Here is a 22,931-nt window from a genome sequence, read left to right as displayed (position 1 = left end):
GTGGAACACTTCACTATCCCTCACCACTTGTCTCTAGGCCTGCAAACAGTCCACTAGAGGAAAGCAGAGAACCAGGACAAGCCTAGAGAAGCAAGCAGAGAACTGAGGAGGAAGCTGTCAGCTTGGGAAATACCAGGGATGGCCTAGGTAGACTACAGAAGGGGCTCAGGGTCAGTTTTCGGTCATCTTAGCCAAAAGTAAGTGGTTTGAAAAACAGTAGATGTAAAATATTGTGCAGTCACATGTCAGATTTACGTGTGTGTGTGTGCGTCTGTCGAAAGAGACAGAGAGAGAGAGAAAGAAGGAGAGACAAAGAGAGAGAGAGAGAGAGAGGGAGACAGAGACAGAGAGACAGACAGAGAGAGAGAGAGAGAGAGAGAGAGAGAGAGAGAGAGAGAGAGAGAGACCAGAGAGAGAGACGAGAGAGAGAGGGAGAGAGAGAGACGAGAGAGAGAGAGGGAGGGAGACAGAGAGAGAGAGAGAAAGAGGGAGAGACAGAGAGAGACAGACAGAGAGAGACAGACAGAGAAACAGAGAGAGAGACAGACAGAGAGGGGGGAGACAGAGACAGAGAGAAAGGAGAGAGAGAAGAAGGAGGGGGAGGAGGAAGAGAAGAGAGAGACAAAGACAGAGAGAGAGACAAAGAGAGACAGAGACAGAGAGAGATAAATGTCTAACTAGATAGACTTGTCTCACAGGTGGCATGGATTGCTATGACCTTAGCTCTAGGCCCCACATCAGAGACAGCACACTAGCTGAAGGGGATGGGGCAGGCAAGGACTGATGAATCTCAGCTATTGAATTACAATTATGTGTGCTACCCCCTTAATATCTTTGGGCACAAGCCTAGGTTTAGAAGGAAAAGTGCTTCCCTCATTACTGCCTTTTTAACTGCTGAATTAAGATGCTTTCTGCCCTTAGATAAACCTAATTCTCAAATTTCAGAGAGATGAGGCAGAATGAAGTTAACACAGAACATGGTACAAGTAAAATATAACATCACATTGCAGCATTTTCAAGCTCAAAGACCCTTAGGGGCCAGCCTGACCCCCTCATTTGCAGATGAAGAAAATAAAGGTCACAAGATCACATAGTGAGTCAGCAGCAGTCAGAACTTAAATCCAAGACTCCTTATCTTCAGCCTAGTGCTCTATCCCCAACCTCATCCTCATCTTCCTCCCCATCCCTGTCTTCCTCCTCCCCATCCTCATCCTCATCCTCATCAAAGCACACTGGCACTGACACTGTCTCCTTATTGGTGGAGATGAAGACAAAAGCAGGAGAGAGTTCTCTTCCAACTTTGAGTCATTGTTGAACTTTCTTGGAGGTTCTGAGTCTTTTCAGATTTCGGGGGTTTGCAGCTTCCATCTTGGAGGAGACAGATGGATGAGGCCAACTCCCTTCAGATTGCTGAAGGAAACAATTCTGGGAACTCTTGAGAGGAGCCAGCAGCCTCCACCATGTCCCTATTCCCAGTTTGCTACACTAGAGACTGCAAGGAATTTCCCCTCGTCTGAGATCCAGGACCCTGTCTCCTGGCTGGGCTGAGTTATCTTGCTCCCAATAGGAGAGCTCCTTCACTCACTCTGTATTGTGTTATATATCCTCCTACTCACAGCATCCCTTTTCTAAGGGATTTCTAAGGGAAAAACATTCTTTTTTTGTGTTTTACTATGATTTGGATACATGAGTTTCCTTGTGTATTCATTGTGGAGCTGGTATTTGGTGGGAAAGGGGTCGTGCCTTGGATATAGAGGTTAGGGTCCTTCTTACCCTCAAAATGACAAAGCAGTCAGAAGTTAGATCAGAAGTTAGTTGAACCTGATCACTTCCTCTAGGGGATCCCCTAAGGGAGTATATAGAGAGAATTCTAGGCTGGTAACCCCTCTCTCTGAGGAGAGCAGAGTAGACAAGCTTTTGGTCCCAACCTCCGACTACCCCTCCTGGTAGATTTGTGGTAGGGGCAGAGGCAACAGCTGAGGGGGGAGAAAGTAGAAACAAGTCCCAGACCAGGGCTGTTGGCTCAGGGTAACTGGGTCCCTGTAAGGTTCCTTGGCCCTGACAGACTTTGTAGACACCAGTGGACTGGCCACCTACATGCCAATACAAGCTCATTAAGAAGGAAGGTAGCCTTAGATTTCATTTACCAGCTTAGCTAGAAGGGAGATAAGATCTTAGCTAAAACCAGGAGAGAAAACAATCTCACCCAGGGGAGAAAGGAATAATCATTTAAGAAGTACCTTCTCTGTGCTAGGTACTGGGCTAAGTACTTTATAAATATTATCTCGTTTGATTCTCACAACAACCCTGTGAGGTAGGTGCTATTATTATCCCCATTTTACAGTCAAGGACAGCGAGGCAGACAGAGGTAAAAGTGACTTGCCCAGGGTCATGCAGCTAATAAGTGTCTGAGGCTAGATTTGAACTCAGTTTTTCCTGACTCCAGGCCCAGTGCTCTAGCTAGCACTAGAGGGAAAGTCTGCTAGCAGCAGACTAGAAATTCATCCCAAGAGAGCAGGAACATTATAACAGCCAGCTTCCTCATGGCTAAGACTCAGAGGGCTATAGTCTAGCATTCCAGGTCTTTCTCTTTCCTGCCTGCCAAGAACTCCTTTCTCTATAGGTTTTTGCTAAAGAGTCCTAGAATCTACCACTATGAGTCCTTTATAACAGGCATGTAGCATTGTACTCAGCGTTGTCTCTACCAATTAGGAGTCCCAGCTCTCTCCATGCATGAGGCAACAAACAAAACTGGGCCCCCCTTAGGTAGAAGCTGACTTACATCAGCATAGTAGTAGAAGGCAGTGTCAGGAAGGAGTGAAGAAAGGACAGAAGGAAGCAGGTGGCATCTGCTGGGATTTTCCCAAGTATCCACCAGGATGTCTGAAATCAAGCCAGAAACATTTTGTCAGGGGAAGCCAAATCTGGAGCCAGGGAATCCCTGACATGGCCCAAGTCCAATAGTCAAGCTGAGGAAAGCTGAGGTAATTAGAGCCCAATCATGAAAGCGGGTTAGCAAATTGTTTTGACAAGAGTCTAGACTGTTGGGGTGGCCTGGTGGCTCAGCAAGTAAGAGCACCGGCTCTAGTGTTGGGATGACCTGGGGATCGAATCCAGTCACAGATACTGTAATGGAAATGCAGATTTAAAGATCTTCCCTGCCCCTAGGCTAAAGTGCACCTGGAGTCTGGGGTGGGAGGCTTGTTTTTCAGTAGATACTTCTTGATTGGCCAGTGACTCAATAAGGTTGTTACATTCTCTGAGCCAGGAGAAGGCTATATAAGCCCTGATGTGTAGCTTTGTTTTGGGACTCACTTTGAGAAGTGTTCTGTGATTTGATCTGAATTCTGGGAAGCCGTTGTTGAGAGTCCCCCGGCTTTGAAAAACCCAGAATGTAGAAACCCAGATGTTGACTGGGTATGGATGTAATGGTTGGACAGTTTGGAAATCTGTCTACTTGATGTTTCTGTCTTGATAATTATGCCTGTATACTTTGAGGTTTGGGGTGCTGACCTTTTCTCCTGAACAAGGTAAACGATATATGTCTGACTGATTAAAGTAAGCTTGTTAACCCATTTTGAGTTGCTTTCCTTTAACAAAGCAGATCCAAGAACCTGTGGTAGCTGCAAACCCTGAGGACGCTTGGGGTGCTTGCTGCTACAGATACTTAGCACCACACCCAGAAATAACTGGCCGTGTAACCTTGAGCAAGTTACTTAACCCCAATTGCTTTTAAAAAAAAAGAGTCTAGACTGCTTTGATCTCTTTTTAAGGAAATGTTATATTGATGCCTTTTGTTTTTCTGGGTGGCCCTTCTCCCCCCATAAGCCTGCCCTTGTGAAAAAAAAAAACATCCAAACCCCTGACATCCACTGACTCTCTCTATCCAGACATATACCGTTGCATACCTGTAGCCCCCCACCTCTGCATGCAAAGGAGAGAGGTTAATTTTCTCGTTTCTTTCCTAGGGTCAAGACTAGTCATTGCAGCTACTCAGTGCTCCTTGTACAGCCTTTTTGTGTACATTTCTGTCCTTTTCTACTCTTTTGGAAGTGGTGCCATATGTATATACCCTGACGATGGTTCACATAGCATGAAGCTCTTCTCCAGAGAAGCCTTCTCACACCCTGGACCTTGGTCTTGAGGACAATTGGTGTGCCCTAGAGTAGCTGCTACTCCCTGTGCAATTTACAAACTGTAAGTCTGTGGCAACCTGGTGATGAACAAGTCTATCAGCGCCATTTTCCCAACAGCATGTGCTCACATTGTGTCTCTGTAACATGTTTTAGTAATTTTCAAAAGATTTCAAATTTTTCATTATTATATATGTTATGGTGATCTGTGATCTTTGATGTTATTATGGGAATTGCTTTGGGGCACTACAAACCACATCCATGGAAGATGGCAAACTTAATTGATAAATGCATGTATTCTGACTGCTCCACCTGGCCTGTCTCTCTCCTTCTCCTCAGGCCTCCCTATTTCCTAAAACACAACAACATGGAAATTAGACTACTTAATAACCCTACAATGTCCTCTAAGTGGTCAAGTGAAAGGAATCAATGAGGCAAACTTCATTCTTATCTTATTTTAGGAAATTGCCACAACCACACCAACCTTCAGCAACCCTGATCAGTCAGCAGCCATCAACATGGAGCAAAAACATTATGTCTGACTAAAGGCTTGGATGATGGTTAGCGGGTTTGGTTTTTAGCAACAAAGTATTTTTAAATTAAGGGATATATATTGGTTTTTTAAGACATAATACTATTGCACACTTAGACTACAGTAAAATATAAATATAACTTTGATATGCTCTGGTAAACAAAAAAATTGTGTGACTTGCTTCATTGCAACATTTGCTTTATTGTGGTGGTCTGGGACTGAACCTACAGTATCTCTGAGGTGTGCCTGTATAGGATAGGGGAGGCCTGGCTAAGCAGGAGTTGATCTGAAAAAGATCTGGAGGCTTTAGTGGACTGCAAACTCAATCTTGGGGTGGCCAAAAAGCTAACACAACCTTTGGCCACATTAAAGAGGCCAAGCTTCCAGGAACAGGAGGCAAGAATTCAGATGAACTGAACAGCAATTCCTATTAACAAGAAATATGACCTTAACTGTCCCTCATTGCCAGAACTGGGTTAATTAGAGTATTTAAGGTGGAAACTGATGAATAAGGAAACTCAACCTCTTGATACTCAGAGGCAAGAGAAAAAGAACATAGATTTGAATTAGAATCAATGAAAGAAAAGATTAAATCATTTGAAAACCTTCTCTTTAACAAACCCAACTACCTAAAATATACCCACATTTACCAAAAGACTCTACCAGTTCCCCAGTTTCTATGTTCCCTTTCAAAGTGCAAGCCAAAGTTCTTGCAGGAAAAAACCCTGAGGAAAGTGACCTGATCAGGACCTATGGTTTCAAGCCCTGGCACAGAGGAGAACTCCAAGCTATTGCTAAGCAGTGTCCCAGCCCCAGGGAGTTCACCGAGTTCACCGAGCAGTTCAGATTCTGTATCCGAATCTGTATCAACCCATGGTTGTCTCAGTCAGGAAAGGGGAGACTGAGAGTTGGTGCTGAGTTCCCTTATCTATCCGTTTCTACCTTAAATACTCTAATTCGGTCTTATCGAAGCTGTCCCAGTGGGGCCAACAAGTTTTAGGGTCATCACTAGCCAAATCAACCCAATCCTGGCAATAGGAGGGACAGTCAAGGCCATATTTCTTATGCCTTTGAAAGGCATATGTTTGTTTTGCGGGTTTTTTAATAGCAACTGTTATGTCTTCCCCCATGCATTTACCACACCTCTGTCCCATTTTAATGATAATATTTTTATAATATTCAAAATATATTATATAATATAATTTGCAATATATTTTATAATATTTATAATATAATACATTATTATATAATATTTATAATATTTTAAAGATAAAGATAATAATACCCTTTAACTAACAAGTACCCACAATACACAAATACAAATATACTATAAGGGGATATAACAACATAAATACACCAATACAAGTATTCCACACTGTAAGTAAACATTCCACAACTCTAACCAGGTGCACAATTAAAATGTTCATTTCAACCGGTTTAACTGCACACCAAACCAACCATGCAAATAAAATAAATTTGCAACCATGCAAATAAAATTTACCACATGCAGAAAGAAAACCTTTCAGTCCAGAGCTCAGACATGCATTTAGAAAAGAAAGAAGAGAAAAACTGCAAGAGAAAAGACCCACGCAAAAGTCAAATCTTGTGCTCACAGGCCTTATTAGAGTAGTCCGAGGCCTAGAAAAGACCCCAGGAACATTCCTCACAATGAAAGGTGGGTTTGATCAAAGGCTGATCCCATAGTGGAACAGGAATGGGAGCACTAAACCTGCTAGACCAAGTGAATTGGGACTCTAGAAAAAAATCCAGTGGCACCTGTCCCTTCTCCCTGGTACTGGAGAACTTAAGACTTCACCCTATGTCAACCCCTTAAAAATTTCTGCCACCCATTAATATTATTAGGATTTTACTGAGCTAGTCTCTAACCTGAGAATGAGGAAATAGCAGGCCAGAGACAAAGTGCCAATAATCAGGTAGCCATTTAATTAATCGGTTCCATTGTGAGGAATGGATTTGCAAATCAGGAATTCTCCTGATCAAAATTCTACCTTGCTGAAGGGAAGACTGAGATTATATACATAAATCACAATGGGAAGGGAGAAGGGAAGATGGATTACAAACAATCTATTCCCAGGTCCAGAGTGGTTTCCCATGACTAGCCTACAAATCCCACAATACAACAATTCTTTGATTATTTAAAATTTGGGGGTCACGACCACCGCCAAGACACAGAAGCAGAATTCTGTTCTGCCATCTTTGATTTGCTTCACTTAAGGTACACAGGCACAAGAATGCCAGTAGTTGTGGGAATCTTGTCAAATGTTTGATTGATCCTTTCAAGCTGAATTGTGAGCTTCTGACTCACAAGAGGCAGTTCTGAAAAATCTAATCTATTATACATATCATACCAATTAATATGAAAATCATAATTCCCTTCTCACCTGGGATGCAGTAGATAACCTTGGCTTCTTTGATATCTGACCAAGCTCTAAGCACTCCCCAGAGCCTGCTTCAGTCACCTTCATGGGTCATTGGAACAAATTACTCTCATCCACCCATTCCAATGGGTGCTTGGGAAAGACATCCCCCTAATTCACTGACACAACTGAGGCCTCTAGGTTGCCCTAAACCCGGTTTAGCCTTTCTGACAATTAGGTTTAGACCAACACTTCACACCACACATGAAGATAAGCACCAAATGGATACACAGCCTAGATGTAAAGGGTCACATCATAAGCAAATTAGAAGAAAATATCTTTCAGATCTATGGATAAAGCATTAGGCAACATACAGATATTTAATGACTCAACAAATGATAGGGAGGATTACATAAGATAAAATCAATAATTTTATTATATTAAATCTATAAAAACAAAACAAATCAAATGTAGTAAAAATTAGATGGGACAAGTAGGGAAAATCTTGGCAACAAGTTTATCTGAAGATAAAGGGTTTTATTTCCAAAATATGTAAGGAATTGATTCAAATTTTAAAAACTAAGAGCCATTCCCTATTAGAAAAGTGGCCAAAAGGGGTGGCTAGGTGGCGAAGTGAAGAGCACTGGACCTGGAGTCAGGAGGATCTGAGTTCAAATCCTGCCTCAGACACTTAACAGTTATTAGCCATGTGACCTTGGGCAAGTCACTGAACCCCAATTGCCCTGCCTTCCTCCCTCCAAAGGGAAGGGAAGGGAAAAATGGCCAAAGGATATGTATGAACAGGCAATTCCTGAAGTGAAAAAAAATCAAGCCATCAACAATCATATGAAGTTCTTTAATATCATAAAAGTTCTTTAAATCACAAATAAAGAAGTGCAAATTAAAACACTTCACACCCATCAGACTGGCAAAGATTACAAAAAAGAATAAATAGCTAGTATTTATATAGTGCTTACTAAATGCCAGGTACTGTGCTAAGCATTTTGCAAATATTGTTTCATTTAATCCTCACAGCAACTCTGGGAGGTAAGTGCTATTATTATCCCCCTGTTACAGTTGAGAAAACTGAGGCAAACAGAGGTTAAGCAACTTGCTCAGGATTACACAGCTAGTAAATGTTTGAGGTTGGATTTGAACTCAGGTATTCCTGACTCCAAGCCACTGCACCACCTATGGGCTGTGTAAAAAAGGCACATTAATGCATTGTTAGTAAGTCTGTAAATTGGTCCAATCATTCTGGAAAGCAATTTGAATTTGTGCCCAGAAAGTTACCTATAGGTAACAAAGAAATCAAAGGAGGAAAATAATCTATATATACAAAAATATTTATAGTCATTCTTTCCATGGTAGCCCAAAATTAAAAACTAAAGTGGTGCCCTTATAGTGGGGAATGACTAAACAAATTGTGATATATGAATGTAATAGATAATACTGTATCATAAGAAATGATGAAATGGACAATTCAAAGGAAACCAGGAAGATCTCTATGAACTGATGCAGAGCAAAGTGAGTAGAAATAGAACAATTTATATGATGATAACAACATTATAAAGAAAAACAACTTTGAAAACTCTTAGAACTCTGATCAAGGCAATGATAAACCTTGAATCCAAAAGAATAAAGATGAAATGTGTCACTCACCTCCTGACAGAAAGGTGATGAGCTTAAAATTCAGGAAGACATATTTTCAGATATGTGAATGTGGGAATTTATTTTCTCAGTCTACATAACTGTGTATTGTGGGCTTATTCTTATTTTATTTTTTCAATGGGAATAGAGGGAAAGACAGATTAATAAAAATGCTTGCTAGATAAAAAATAAAAATAATAAACTATTTTCAAAAAGAAACACTTCATTGAGAGGTTCTTGTCTTTATTATTGTGCTTATTAGTCAGGAGTACCACAATAGAAACCACTACCATGGTGACCATGATATTTCAACAATCTGATGTGCCAAGGGCTCTGATGTCCCCAATTCCAAAAATTATGGGCTTTCAGGCTTCTTTTCCATGCCCCTCAATTTAAATCTAACCCCTTCTCCTTTTATTCAGTTGACCAATATTCTGAATTATGTGAAATGTTCCTCCAGATGGTTCTCTAGTAACCAAATGCCCTTCTACACATTTTTATTTCTTTCTTTTAAACTTATCAGCTTATGCAACTGCTTTGTGCCCCCAAATTCTCCAAAGTCACTATTGTATGCCACTAACAACTGGTGCTAACTCTAACACTGCTGGCTGTGTCATTTTTCTGCTATGTGCACTAAATGTTCAAATAACTTTTTTTTTAAAAAAATCAATTTTATTTTATTTTCAGTTCTAGACTTTTCCTCTCCCACTTCCTTCTCCCCCACCTATTGAGAAAGCAAAGCAAAACCGTTACAACCAGGTATAGTCAAGCAAAACAAATTTCTGCATTAGCCATGACCAATTCAATTCAATCAACATTTATTGAGCATTTACTATGTGTCAGACACTATACAAATAAGAAAAAGAAAAATAGTTCCTGCCCTCAAGGAGTGTACAATCTAATGGGGAAAGACAATTCACAGAAAGAAGTTGGAAAAGGGAGGAAGAAGGGGATGGCCACCAGTGGGTATGATGTTTTGTGGAGTGGAAATCAAGCAGAGCTGCTGATGGAGAGTAGAGAGTTATCTGAAAAACACAATCTAGCTATGCTCTTCTAATTTGTTTCTAATGTCACCCTTTATGTCTAAATGAGATCCACATTGTCTTGTCTTGTCCTGGCATACAGTATGAGATGTTGATCTATGTCTAGTCTTTGATAGCCTGCTTTACAGTTTTTACAATAGTTTTTATTGAATAGTGAGTTTTTGCCCCAGTAGTTGGGATCTTTAGGTTTATCAAACATTAGGCTACCGTGCTCATTTGCTTTAGTATATTGTGTACCTAATGGCTCCATTGTTTAAATTCTCTATTTCTTATCCAGTATTAAATTTTTAATGACTTTATAGAATAGGTTATCTGATACTGCTAGGCACCCCTTCTTCCTAATTTTTTTTTCATTAATTCCCTTGATATTCTTGAACTTTTGTTCCTCCAGATGAATTTTGTTATTTTTTTCTAAATGTATAAAGTAATATTTTGGTAGTTTGGGATGGCATTGAAAAAGAAAATTAAGTTAGGTAATATTATCATTTTTATTTTACTGGCTTACCCTATTCATGAACAATTAATATTTCTCAAATTATTTAGCTCTGTCTTTATTTATGCAAAGAATGTTTTGTATTTGTGTTCATATAGGTCCTTTGTGTGTGTATGTGTCTTGACAGGTAGACTCCCAAGTATTTGTTACTGCTTATAATTATTTTAAATGAAATTTCTCTTTCTATTTTTTGCCACTGGATTTTGTTAGTGATATAGAAAAATGAAACTTCCGGGTCATGTGAACAATCAGATGTAGGACTAAGCATTTTCTCTGATCCCTACAAACTCTTAAACTTCTCCAAAACAGAACTTCAATGTCAAAGAAAAAGAAACTTCAACTGTCTTCACTGGTTTACGACAATGGTTTCAAACTCAAATAGAAACAGGGACCACTATTCTGTGCATAAAGATTCCTGCATGCCACATATTGACCAAATTTTAATATGTAACATTATCTGTTTTATTAAATTTTTATTTATTTTGTAAATATTTGTCAAATACATTTTAATCTAGTTTAGACTGCACCTGGGAGTAATAGGCTGTGAGTTTGACACCTCTGGTTCAGGATACCTGGAACCCAAAAGAAGGTTAAAAAAAATAACCAACATGAACTGAAGCCTCCCCTCCCCCAACATCTGCCCCACTACTGGTAGTTGGGCTGCACTTGCTGACCCAAGGCTACACCCCATGGACTTCCAACAAAGACCAACCCCACTCTCCAGACCCCTCTCCCTCTTTCTAGTGCCATGGAGATCTAGGTTCCAGGCTGCAGAAGTTTGCTGGGGCGTTGGTGGCTAGTGCTGCAGTAGATTTGTGCTATAATAGATTTTTGGATGAGACCAGAGAAACAGAGGAAAAGGGGCAGAACATATTTCTGGATTAGAAAGAGGGCTCAACCCCACATCTCAATCCTGCCCACCCACCCAGAACTTTGGAGACCCAAACTAGAATTATCAATCCTAAATCACCTATGTGGTAGTGCTCTGAACTACCTATACTGGGCCAGAGAAAAGAGAAAGAGGGGGAGGGGGACAGGTTACTGAGGAGTAGAGGAAAAGAATCCAGCAACCTGGAGCCAGTTCTGTCCCTCAAAAAATGACTTGGGGCAAAGAGTAATGCTGATGAACCAGGTGGTCCAGTGTGGAAGGAAACTGAGATGAGATCCAGCACCCAAGGAAACCACCATAAGAGGGGAGGGAGTCAGAAAGTGAGTGATAAGGAAAATAAAAAGGAAATGAGGAGACAGAAAAGAGTAAATTACAGCATGTAAAATGGTGCAAAGACCTATTACTGTAGAGAAGAAGGGAGGGAGGTGAGCAGTGTTTGAACCTTACTCTCATCAGATTTGCCTCAGAGAGGGAATATGATACACACTCAATTGGATATAGAAATCTGTCTTACCCAATAGGAAGTAGGAATGGAAAGGGGGAAGAAAAGGGAGGGAGGCTGATAGAAAGGAGGGCAGATTGAGGGACATGGTGGTCAGAAGCAAAATGCAGAAAAAGGGAGAAAGGAGGGAGAAAACATAAACTAGGGTGGGGAGTGGGGAAAGAGGATAGATAGAAAGACACAGTTAGTAATAATAACTGTGAATGTGAATGGCATGAAATCTCCCATAAAAAAAGAAGTGAATAGCAGAATGGCTTAAAAACAATAATCTTGCAATATATTGTTTACAAGAAACACATTTGAAGCAGAGAGATACACACAAATTAAAGGTAAAAGGCCAGAGCAGAATATATATTATGCTTCAGCGGAAATAAAAAAAAGCAGGGGAAGCAATCCTGATCTCAGAAAAAGCAAAAGCAAAAATAGATCTAATTAAAAGGGATAAGGAAGGAAACTACATCCTGCTAAAAGGTACCATAAACAATGAAGTAATATCAAAACTGAACACATATGCACCAAGTGGTATAGCATCCAAATTCTTAGAGGAGAAGTTAAGTGAGTTACAGGAAGAAACAGACAGCAAAACTATACTAGTGGGGGACCTCAACTTCCCCCTCTCAGAACTAAATAAATCTAACCACAAAATGAACAAGAAAGAAATTAAGGAAAATTAAATTAAAGAAATTAAATAGGATCTTAGAAAAGATAAATGTGTAGACCTCTGGAGAAAACTGAATGGGAATAGGAACCTTTTTCACACTGGTACATGTCACCTATACCAAAATTGGGCATGTACTAGGGCATAAAAGACTCACAATCTAATGCAGAAAGGCAGAAATATTAAATGTGCCCTTTTCAGATCATGATGCAATAAAAATTACATGTAATAAAGGGCCATGGAAAGATAAACTAAAAATTGATTGGAAACTAAATAATCTAATCATTTAGGAATGAGTTGGTCAAAGAGCAAATCATAGAAACAATCAATAATTTCATCCAAGAGAATGACACTGATGAGACAACATACCAAAATTTATGGGATGTAGCCAAAGCAGTTCTTAGGGGAAATTTTATACCTCTCAATGCTTACATGAATAAAATAGAAAAAGCAGAAATCAATGAACTGGGCATGCAACTAAAAAAAACTAGAAAAAGAACAAATTTAAAACCCCAATTAAATACCAATTAGGAATTCTGAAAAAAAAGAAAGATTAAGAAAATTGAAATTAAGAAAACTTTTTTGAGGGGGCGGAGACAAGATGGAAGAGTAGAAGCAGAAGCTCCACGTGGATCCAGCTTCCGCCTTCCCCAATCCATGTAAACTGGGGCTCTGAAAAAAACTTTGGAGCTACAGAACCCAAAATATGACAAAGAAAATTTGACATTCAAATACAAGAAGCAGGAGAAGCTTGAGAAGGTAAACAGGAAAAAGAAATCATAAGCCACTTATCAAAGTTGAACTATTAACATTCCTACATGGAAAAACAATAATTGTAACTGATGAAACTTTTCTCAGTATGAAAATAGTTGAAGAGAATACATACATACATATATATATGTCTATATCGGAAGGTATACGGGCATATGAATACATGTGAATGTGTGTATGTATTATTACAGGTATACATAGATAGAGGGCACAAGACCAATTTAATAGGAAGGGATGATACTTAAAAGGTGAAATTAAGAGGTGAGAGAGGAATATAATGAGAGGAGATAGAGAGAGACAGAATGGGGTAAACTATCTCATATAGAAGAGGCAAGGGAAATGGTCACAATGAAGGAGAAGAAAAGGAAGGCAAAAGGGAATGCGTCAACCTCATTCTCATTGAATTTGGCTCAGGGAGGGAATGACATACACACTAAATAGGGTATCTCACCCTACAGGAGAGTAGGGGGGAAGGGTATGCGAGGGGGATGATGGAAGGGAGGGCAGGCTGGGGGGGAAGGGAAGTTGGAAGCACTGACTTTTGAAAAGGGACAGGACCAAAGTAGAAAACAGAACAAGTGGGTGGTGGGATAGGAGGGAGGGAAATATAGTCAATCTTTTACAATATATCTACTATGTTAATGTTTTGCATTAGCTACGCATGTACAACTTATACTGAACTGCTTATCTTCCCAGTAAGGGTGGGTGATAAGGGAGGAAGAGAATGAATCTGGAATTCAAAGTTTTAAAATCAAATGTTTAAAATTATACATATATATATATATATACTATTATTAATACTACTTTACATGTAATTGGGAAATAAGATATACAGGCACTGAGGCATAGAAATCCACCATGCCCTACTGGAAAAATCTAAGGGGTATGGGAGAAGATATGGGAGAGAGCAGATTGGAGGATGGGATATACTGTGGGATTGCTATTTTGGGGTGGTGGGTAGGGGAAAAATGGGGAGAAAATTTGTAACTCAGAATATGACAGAAATTAATGATATAAATCAGAAGTTAATAAAGCATTTGAAAACTGAAAAAATAAAGAAAACTTTTGAACGAATAAATAAAACTAAGAGCTAGTTTTGTGGGAAAAAAAAAACAATAAAACCGATAAACTTTTGGTTAATTTTATTTCATAAAATACAGAAGAAAACCAAATTACCAGTATCAAAAATGAAAAGGATAAATTCACCACCAATGAAGAGGAAATTAAAACAATAATTAGGAGCATTTTGTCCAACAGCATTCCACTAAATTTGACAATCTTATTGAAATAGATGAATGTTTACAAAAACATAAATTGCCCAGATTAACAGAAGAAGAAATAAGATACTTAAATAATCCCATTTCAGGGGGAAAAAAATTAAACAAGTCATCAATGAACTCCCTAAGAAAAAACCTCCAGGGCCAAATGGATTTACAAATGAATTCTATCAAACATTAAAGAACAATTAATTCCAATACTATATAAAATATTTGGGAAAATAGGCAAAGAAGGAGTCCTACCAAATTCTTCTTATGACACAAATATGGTGCTGATACCTCAACCAAGAAGACTCAAAACAGAGAAAGAAAATTATAGTCCAATTTCCCTAATGAATATAGATGCAAAAATTTAAATAAAATATTAACAAAGAGATTATAGCAACTTATCCTGAGGATAATACACTATGACCAGGTGGGATTTAGACTAGGAATGCAGGGCTGGTTCAATATTAGAAAACTATCAGCATAATTAAATATATAAACAACAAAACTAACAGAAATTATATGATTATCTCAATAGATGAAGAAAAAGCTTTTGACAAAATGCAACACCCATTCCTATTAAAAACACTTGGGATTATAGAAATAAAAGGAGTCTTCCTCAAAATGATAAGTAGCATCTATCAAACACCATCAGCAAACATTATATGCAATGGGGATAAGCTAGAAGGATTTCCAGTAAGATCATGAGTAAAACAAGGATGTCCATTATCACCATTGTTATTCAATATTGTAGTAGAAATGTTAGCTTTAGCCATAAAAGAAGAAAAAGAAATTAGAATAGGCAAAGAAGAAACAAAGCTATCACTCTTTGCAGATGATATGATAGTATACTTAGAAAATCCTAGAGAATCAACTAAAAAACTACTTGAAATAATAAACAACTTTAGCAAAGTTGCAGGATATAAAATAAACCCACATAAATATTGGCATTTCTATATATTACTAACAAAAGCTAACAGCAAGAAATAGAAAGAGAAATCCCATTTAAAGCTACTGTAGACAATATAAAATATTTGGGAGTCTACCTGCCAAAACAAACCCAGGAACTATATGAACACAATTACAAAACACTTTCCACACAGATAAAGTCAGATCTGAATAACTGGAAAAGTATCAGTTGCTCATGGGTAGGTCAAGCTAATATAATAAAAATGACAATTCTTCCTAAATTAATTTATTTATTCATTGCCATACCAATCAAACTACCAAGAATATTTTATAGATTAAAAAACTAAAAACAAAATTCATCTGGAAGAACAAAAGGTCAAGAATATCAAGGAAATTAATAAAAATAAATTCAAGGAAAGGTGGTTTAGCCATACCAGATCTTAAATTGTATTATAAAGCAGCAATCATCAAAACTACTTGGTACTAGCTGAGAAACAGAGTGGTGAAGTAGTGGAATAGCTTTGGTACACAAGATACAGTAGTCAACAACTGTAGTGATCTACTATTTGATAAACCCAAAGACTTCAACTTCTGGGATAAGAACTCACTATCTAACAAAAACTGCTGGGAAAACTGGAAAACAGTATGACAGAAACTAGGCACAGACCAACATCTTATGCTGTATACCAAGAGAGTGTCAAATGAGTACACAATTTAGATATAAAGGCTGATACTATAAGCAAATTAGGAGAGCAAAAAATAGTTTACCTGTCAGATTTATGGACAACGGAAGAATTTATGTCCAAACAAGAGATAGAGAACTATTTGAAATGCAAAAAAGGACAATTTTGGTTACATTAAATTAAAAATTTTTTGCATGAACAAAGCTAATACAATAAATATTAGAAAGGAAGCAAAAAGTTGAGAAAGCATTTTTATAACCAGTGTCTCTGATAAAGGCCTCATTTCTAAAATATATGGAGAACTGAGTCAAATTTATAAGAATGCAAGTCATTCCCCAATTGATAAATGGTCAAAGGATATGAACAGGCAGTTTTCAGAGGAAGAAATTAAAGTTATCAATAGTCATATGAAAAAATGCTCCTAATCACTATTGATTAGAGAAATGCAAATCAAAACAAGTCTGAAGTACCACATCACACCTATCAGATTGGCTAACATGACAAAACAGGAAAACAATACCTGTTGGAGAAAGTGTGGGAAAATTGGAACACTTATGCATTATTGGTGGAGTTGTGAACTGATCTAACCATTCTGGAGAGCAATTTGGAACTATGCCCAAAGGACTATAAAACTGTGCATACTCTTTGACCCAGCAATACCACTTGTAGGGCCATATCCCAAATAAATCATAAAAATGGGGAAAAGACCTACATGTAAAAAATATTTATAGCAGTTCTTTTTGTGGTGGCCAAGAATTGGAAATGGAGGGGATGCCATCAACTGGGGAATAGCTGACCAAATTGTGGTATATGAATGTAATGGAATACTATTGTGCTATAAGAAATTATAAGCAGGTGGACTTCAGAAAAACCTGGAAGACTTATATGAACTGATGCTGAGTGAAATGAGCAGAACCAGAAGAACACTGTACACAATAACAGGACTAACTTTGATACACTTAACTCTATTCAGCAATGCAAGGATCTAAGACAACTCCTGAAGACTCACAATGGAAAATGCTATCCACATCCAGAAAAAGAACTATGGAGTCTGAATGCAGATTGAAGAACACTATTCACTTTCTTTTTTGTTGTTGTTTCTTCTTTCTTGTGGTTTCTCCCATTGGTTCTAATTCTTCACAACATGACTAATATGAGACTATGTTTAATATGAATGTATATGTAGAGCCTAAATCAGATAGTATGCCATCTTAGGGAGGGAGGAGGGGAGGAAAGAGAAGAAAATTTAGAACTCAAAACCTTATGGAAGTGAATGTTGAAAACTAAAAATTTTAAAAATTAAAAAAAATATTAAGCTAAAAATGGGAGATACATAATATCATGTTTACAGCAGAAGAGAGGGAAAATTACAACTTGGAAAAGCATTAGAGATAAATGGAGGAAAATATAAACCTCAATCATAACTTTAAATATGATTGGATCAAGCAATCCAATAAAATTAAAAAAGAGTGTCAGATTGGATAAGAAACCAAAACTCTTTGAATATCTTGCTTATAAGAAGAAAATTTATAAAAGAAAGACATATACAAAATAAAATTGAAGGTATGGGATTTTTTTGCTATGCAACAAGTTAATCAAAAAAGAAGGAGCTGCAATCATGCTTTCTGACAAAGAAAAAGCATTCAAAAAATAAAGAGGGATAAACAAAAAAACTACATGATACTGAAAAGAACCATAGACAACAAACCATTATCAGTAACAAATGTGTATGCTCCAAATCCCTTTGCATCCAAATTCATATAGTCAACATTAACTGAGCTACAAGGAGAAATAGATAACAAGACAGTAGTGATAATATCCCTATCTCAGTTTTGGATAAACCTAACTGAAAAATAAACAAAAAGGAAACTATAGAATTAAATAAATGACTGGAGAAACTAGAGCTAAAAGATTTATGGCATCTTTTAAATAACTGAAAAAGAATATTCATATTTCTCAGCAACACATGGAAGTTTTATTTTATTTTTAAAAAGTTATTTATTGTTTATTTATTTTTAACATTCAGGTTTTTTTTTTCAATTTCCAGTTCCAAATTTTCTTCCTCCTTCCAGCTTCACTTCTCAATCCCTTGAGAAGATAAGCAATAGGATATAAATTATACAACATATGGAACTGTTATAAAAGTTGACAATGCATTAGGGCACAGAGAGATTGAAAATAAGTATAAAAGGCTGAAAGAGTAATTACATCCTCTACAAACCATAACATAATAAAAACAGCTTTTAGTTCAGGGACCAAAAATAAAAGACAGAGACCCAAATGGAGACTTAATGATGAAATCCTAAATAATGAGTGGTCAAAAAAAATAGAAACAATTCATAATTATGTGAAAGAAAATGATAATGATGAAACGATACACCAAAACTTCTGGAATGCAATTAAAGAAGTCTCCAAAAGAAAAAAAATTATATCCCTACAAATGTACATAAACAAAATAGGAAAAAAAAAAGATAAGACTGAACTTAATTTGCATTTTAAAAAATTTAAAAGCCAACAAATAAAGAAACACAGAAAGGAGATATCAAAATTAGAGGAGAAATAGATACATTGGAAACAAAAAACATGATAAATATAATTAAATGCTGATTCTTTGAAAAGACTAAGAAAATTAATAAATTTTTAGCTAATCTTATTTTTAAAAGATAGAAAGTCAAATTAATAAAATAGCCAATGAACAAGGTGGAATCACAACAAAATCAGAAGAATTCTTATGCATAGATAACAAAAATGAGAACACAAAAAAAAACAGAGGGACACCTTCAAAAACATAGAATACTCAAACTATCAGAAGACTAGATGGAAATAACCTGATCTAAGAAAAAGAAATAGATCTAGTGGTAAAGAACTTGCCAAAGTGGGGGAGGGGGGGGAACTCCTGATCCTGATGGATTTGCAGGAGAATTCTATCAAATTTTTAAAGAATAACTAATAACTTAATAAATAAGAATGAGCATTACCAGAATCCTTTTATGAGAAAAAGAGTCCTAATACATAAAAAAATAGCTGAGGAAAGAAGGGTAGCAAAAAAGAAAAGTAGAAAAGGAAAAGTATGGCCAACTGAATGCAGAATTCCAGAGAATAGCAAGGAGAGATAAGGTTTTATTAAATAAGCAATGCAAAGAAATGGAAGAATCTGATAGAATGGGAAATATAAGAAATCTCTTCAAGAAAATCAGAGCTATCAAGGGAAAGTTTCACACAAAAATGGGCATGATAAAGACAAAAATTGTAGAAATTTAACAGAACCTGAAGAGATTAAGAAGAGATGGCAAGAATACACAAAAGAACTATACAAGATCTTAACACCACAAATAACTAAGATGGTGCCATTATTGATCTAGAGTCAGATATCCAGGAGAATGAAGTCAAGTGGGCTTTAGGAAGCATTGCTAATTACAAGATTAGCTGAGGTGAAGGAATTCCAGTTGAGCTAGCCTAAAGGATGATATTATTGAAGTGCTGCACTCAATATTCCAGCAAATTTGGAAAACAAAACAGTGGCCAGTAAATGGGAAAAGATCAGTTTACATCCCAATCCTAAAGAAGGCCAATGCTAAGGAACATTTAAATTACCAAATAACTGCACTCATTTCACACACTAGCAAAGTTATGTTTAAGATTCTGAAAGCTAGGCTTCAGCAATATGTGAACTTACAAGAACAATTATGAGAATTACCAGAAGAGCAGGCTGTTTTTTGAAGAGACAGAGGAACTAGAGACCAAATTGCTAACATTCACTGGATTATGGAAAAATCAAAGGAGTGCCAGAAAAAAAACCTCTACTTCTGCTTCACTGAATACACAACAAAATGTAGCAAGTCCTCAAAGAGATGAGAGTACCAGATCATCTTACTTGCTTCCTGAGAAATTTGTATTGCAGGTCAAAAAACAACAGAACAAATTATGGAACAACTGATTGGTTGAAGAATGGAAAAAGAATACAAGGTGGCATATTGTCACCTTATTTATTTGACTTATATGCAGAGCACATCACATGAGATGTCAGGTTGGATGAATCAAAAGCCGGAATTAAGGTTGCCAGGAAAAATACCAACAATCTCAGATATGGAAATGATACCACTCTGGTGTCAGAAAGTAAAGAAGAAATAGGAAGCCTCTTGATAAGGGCAAAAGAGGAGAGTGTAAAAGCTAGTTTTGAAGCTTAACATTAAAAAAAAAGATTTTAGCAACTGCTTCCATCACTTACTAGCAAATAGAAGAAGAAATGGAAATAATGTCAGATTTTATATTCTTGGGCTGTAGCCATGAAATTAAAAGATGCTTGCTCTGGGGTGGCTAGGTGGCACAGTGAATGGAGCACCAGCCCTGGAGTCAAGAGAACCTGAATTTGGCCTCAGACACTTAACACAAGAAAACTAGGCATGTGACCTTGGGCAAGTCACTTAAAACCAATTGTCCTCCAAAAAGCAAAAAAACCAAACAAAAATAAAAAGGTGCTTGCTCCTTTGAAGGAAAAGTATGACAAATCTGGAGAGCAGACTAAAAAGCAGAGACATTGTTGACAAGGGTCTATATAGTCAAAGCTATGGTTTTTCAGTAGCAATGTATTGAGCATCACAGAGCCAATGCTTTTGATTTGTGGTACTGCAGAAGACTTTAGAGAGCCCCTAGGACCGTAAGGAGGTCGAATTAGTCACTACTTAAATTAATTCATACTATTCACTGGAAGGTCAAATAGTGAAGCTGAAGCTTAAATACTTTAGTCACATAATGAGAAGACAGGACTCATTGGAAAAGACCTTGATGTTGGGAAAGAGTGAAAGCAAAAGGAAAAGGGGATGTAAGAGGATGAGATGGATAGATAATGTAATGGAAACAATGAACATGAACTCGGACAGACTTCAAGAGATAGTGGAGGATAAAAGGGTCTGGTGTGCTATGGTCCATAAGGCCACAAGGAGTTGGACACAACTGAACAACGACAATACCTAAACAAAGGAAAGATGAAACACGTAGAGAAAACTATAGGTCAATATCATTAATTAATATTAACTCAAATTTTTTTAAAATCTTGTCAAATGCCTTATTATTTATATATTATTTAGTGATTTATGTAATAAATTAATCATTATGATGAAGTGGGATTTATATCAAGGATGCAGGGATGGTTCAACATTAGGAAGTTTTGTTACTCAGTTGTATCTGACTCTTTGTGAGTGTATTTGGGGTTTTCTTGGCAAAGATATTTGAGTGGTTTTCCATTTCCTTCTCCAGCTCATTTTACAGATGAGGAAAGTGAGGTACATAGGGTTAAGTAACTTGCCAAGGTCCCATAACTAGTAAGTGTCTGAGGCCATATTTGAACTCATAAAGATGAATCTTCCTGACTCTAGACCCAGCACTCTACCCACTATACCACCTAGCTGCCCATACATTAGGAATACAGTCAACATAATTAATCACATTAAAAAAAACAAAGACATCTGAAACCACATGATCATCTCAAAAGATGCAGAAAAAGCCTTTGACAAAGTTTTATGCGAAAACGCCTACATAGTATATACATCAAGGGATCTTTTTTTGATATCATAAAAAAATCACATACAATAGGGATATACTGGAATCTTTCCCAGTAACTAAAAGAGTGAAGCAAGAACAATAAGAGAAGACAAAGAAATGAAAAGCTTAAAGATCGGCAAAGAGGAGATAAAACTATCCTTTTTTGCTGATAGGTCCTTGCTGTTGGTTCTTTGTTTTCAAAGAGGTCATGGGTGATGACTTGCATGTGAATTGGATTGAAGTGAAGCAGTTACACAAAGTCATCAGCCTCACTCTCTCTTCTAGAGTTATCAAAGTCCAGTGGCAAGACAAAAGTCAAGAAAACTGGCGATGGCCCAGGATGCATCTTCAACGTCTTACCAAGCTCCAAAAGCTCCACGGCACTTGCTTCAGCCACCTTCATGGCTGAGTGAGAGAAGTGAAAACTTCTCAGACTATACTCTAAAATCTAGTAGGGCTTTTCATGGGAAGCAGGCCCAAGTTCCCCTTCACTGGAAATCACATGATTTACAAGGACTCAAAACTCAGAGCAGTAGGGAGTCACCCCTCTCCTCAGTGCCACCTCAGCACAAGATATGCCAAACAAGGACAGAAGTACTTTCTCAAATGTACACTGGGTGGTCTACTGTTTCCTTGTTCTATTACTTGAGGTAGATTGCCATGCTTAGATTGTGCACCTGACTTCCAGCCAATGGAAGAAAAAGGTCAGCAGGGGGGTGGGGGAGAATTCCTCATTAGGGCTTTATAACTTTGCCATTTCCTTTTGTAAATTCCTTCTCATCCCTGACCATTTGTCAGGAGGGTGGCCCTTTCTCGAGATCCTAAATAAACCATTCTTTTCTGCTTCCTACCTTGAGAAATCTCTGAGTGTTATTTGGGTAAGGACATCTGCTGCACACATGGCTTTTGGAACAAATTGTTCTCATCCACCCATTTCACTGGGGGAAGTCTTCAAGTGTTTGGGGCAGATATCCCCCTACTTCACCAATTAGTTTGAAACCTGTTGGTTACCTTAGCCTGGTTTAGCCCAGCTGCCAAGATGAATTTTTTTTTTTTTTACCACAGGTGGGACTGCTACAACGTCTTGGAGCAACAGGAGAGAATTGTGTGACAAGTGGACACTAACGATGGAGGAGCAGCCCTGAAAGGTTCTTGGTAAGCCTTCACACCACAGGTGGTAGTCCTCCCTGAGCCTCTCATGTACCCCACAAGTTGTGCTATGTGATTGTGATAGAATAATATTGTGCTATAAGAAAGGATGCGCAAGATGATGACTTCAGAAAAACCTGGAAAGCCTTCAATGAACGGATGCAAAGTGAAGTGAGTAGAACCAGTATACAGTGTACACAATAACAATGATGTTGTACAATGAACTGTGAATAACTTAGCTCTTCTCAGCAATACAACGATCCAAAATAATTCCAAAGGATTTGATGGAAAATGTTATCTACTTCCAGAAAAAGAACTGAAGGATTCTAAATGCAGAT

At 37.6% G+C, this 22,931-nt stretch overlaps 1 protein-coding gene across 1 annotated transcript in view; it reads right to left on the bottom strand.

Annotated features, from left to right (window-relative positions):
• The window catches only part of GAB3 (GRB2 associated binding protein 3), a 168,954-nt gene that overhangs the window by 79,960 nt on the left and 66,063 nt on the right, over positions 1-22,931 (bottom strand). The window lies entirely within an intron of this gene.

Source organism: Petaurus breviceps, unplaced genomic scaffold, assembly GCF_028583685.1.
Source record: "Petaurus breviceps papuanus isolate PSGF00001 unplaced genomic scaffold, PetGlider_PUasm1.0 90601, whole genome shotgun sequence".
Lineage (NCBI taxonomy): Eukaryota > Metazoa > Chordata > Mammalia > Diprotodontia > Petauridae > Petaurus > Petaurus breviceps.
The sequence above is the reverse complement of the archived record's forward strand: the minus strand, read 5'-3'. Positions and strand labels throughout refer to the sequence as shown.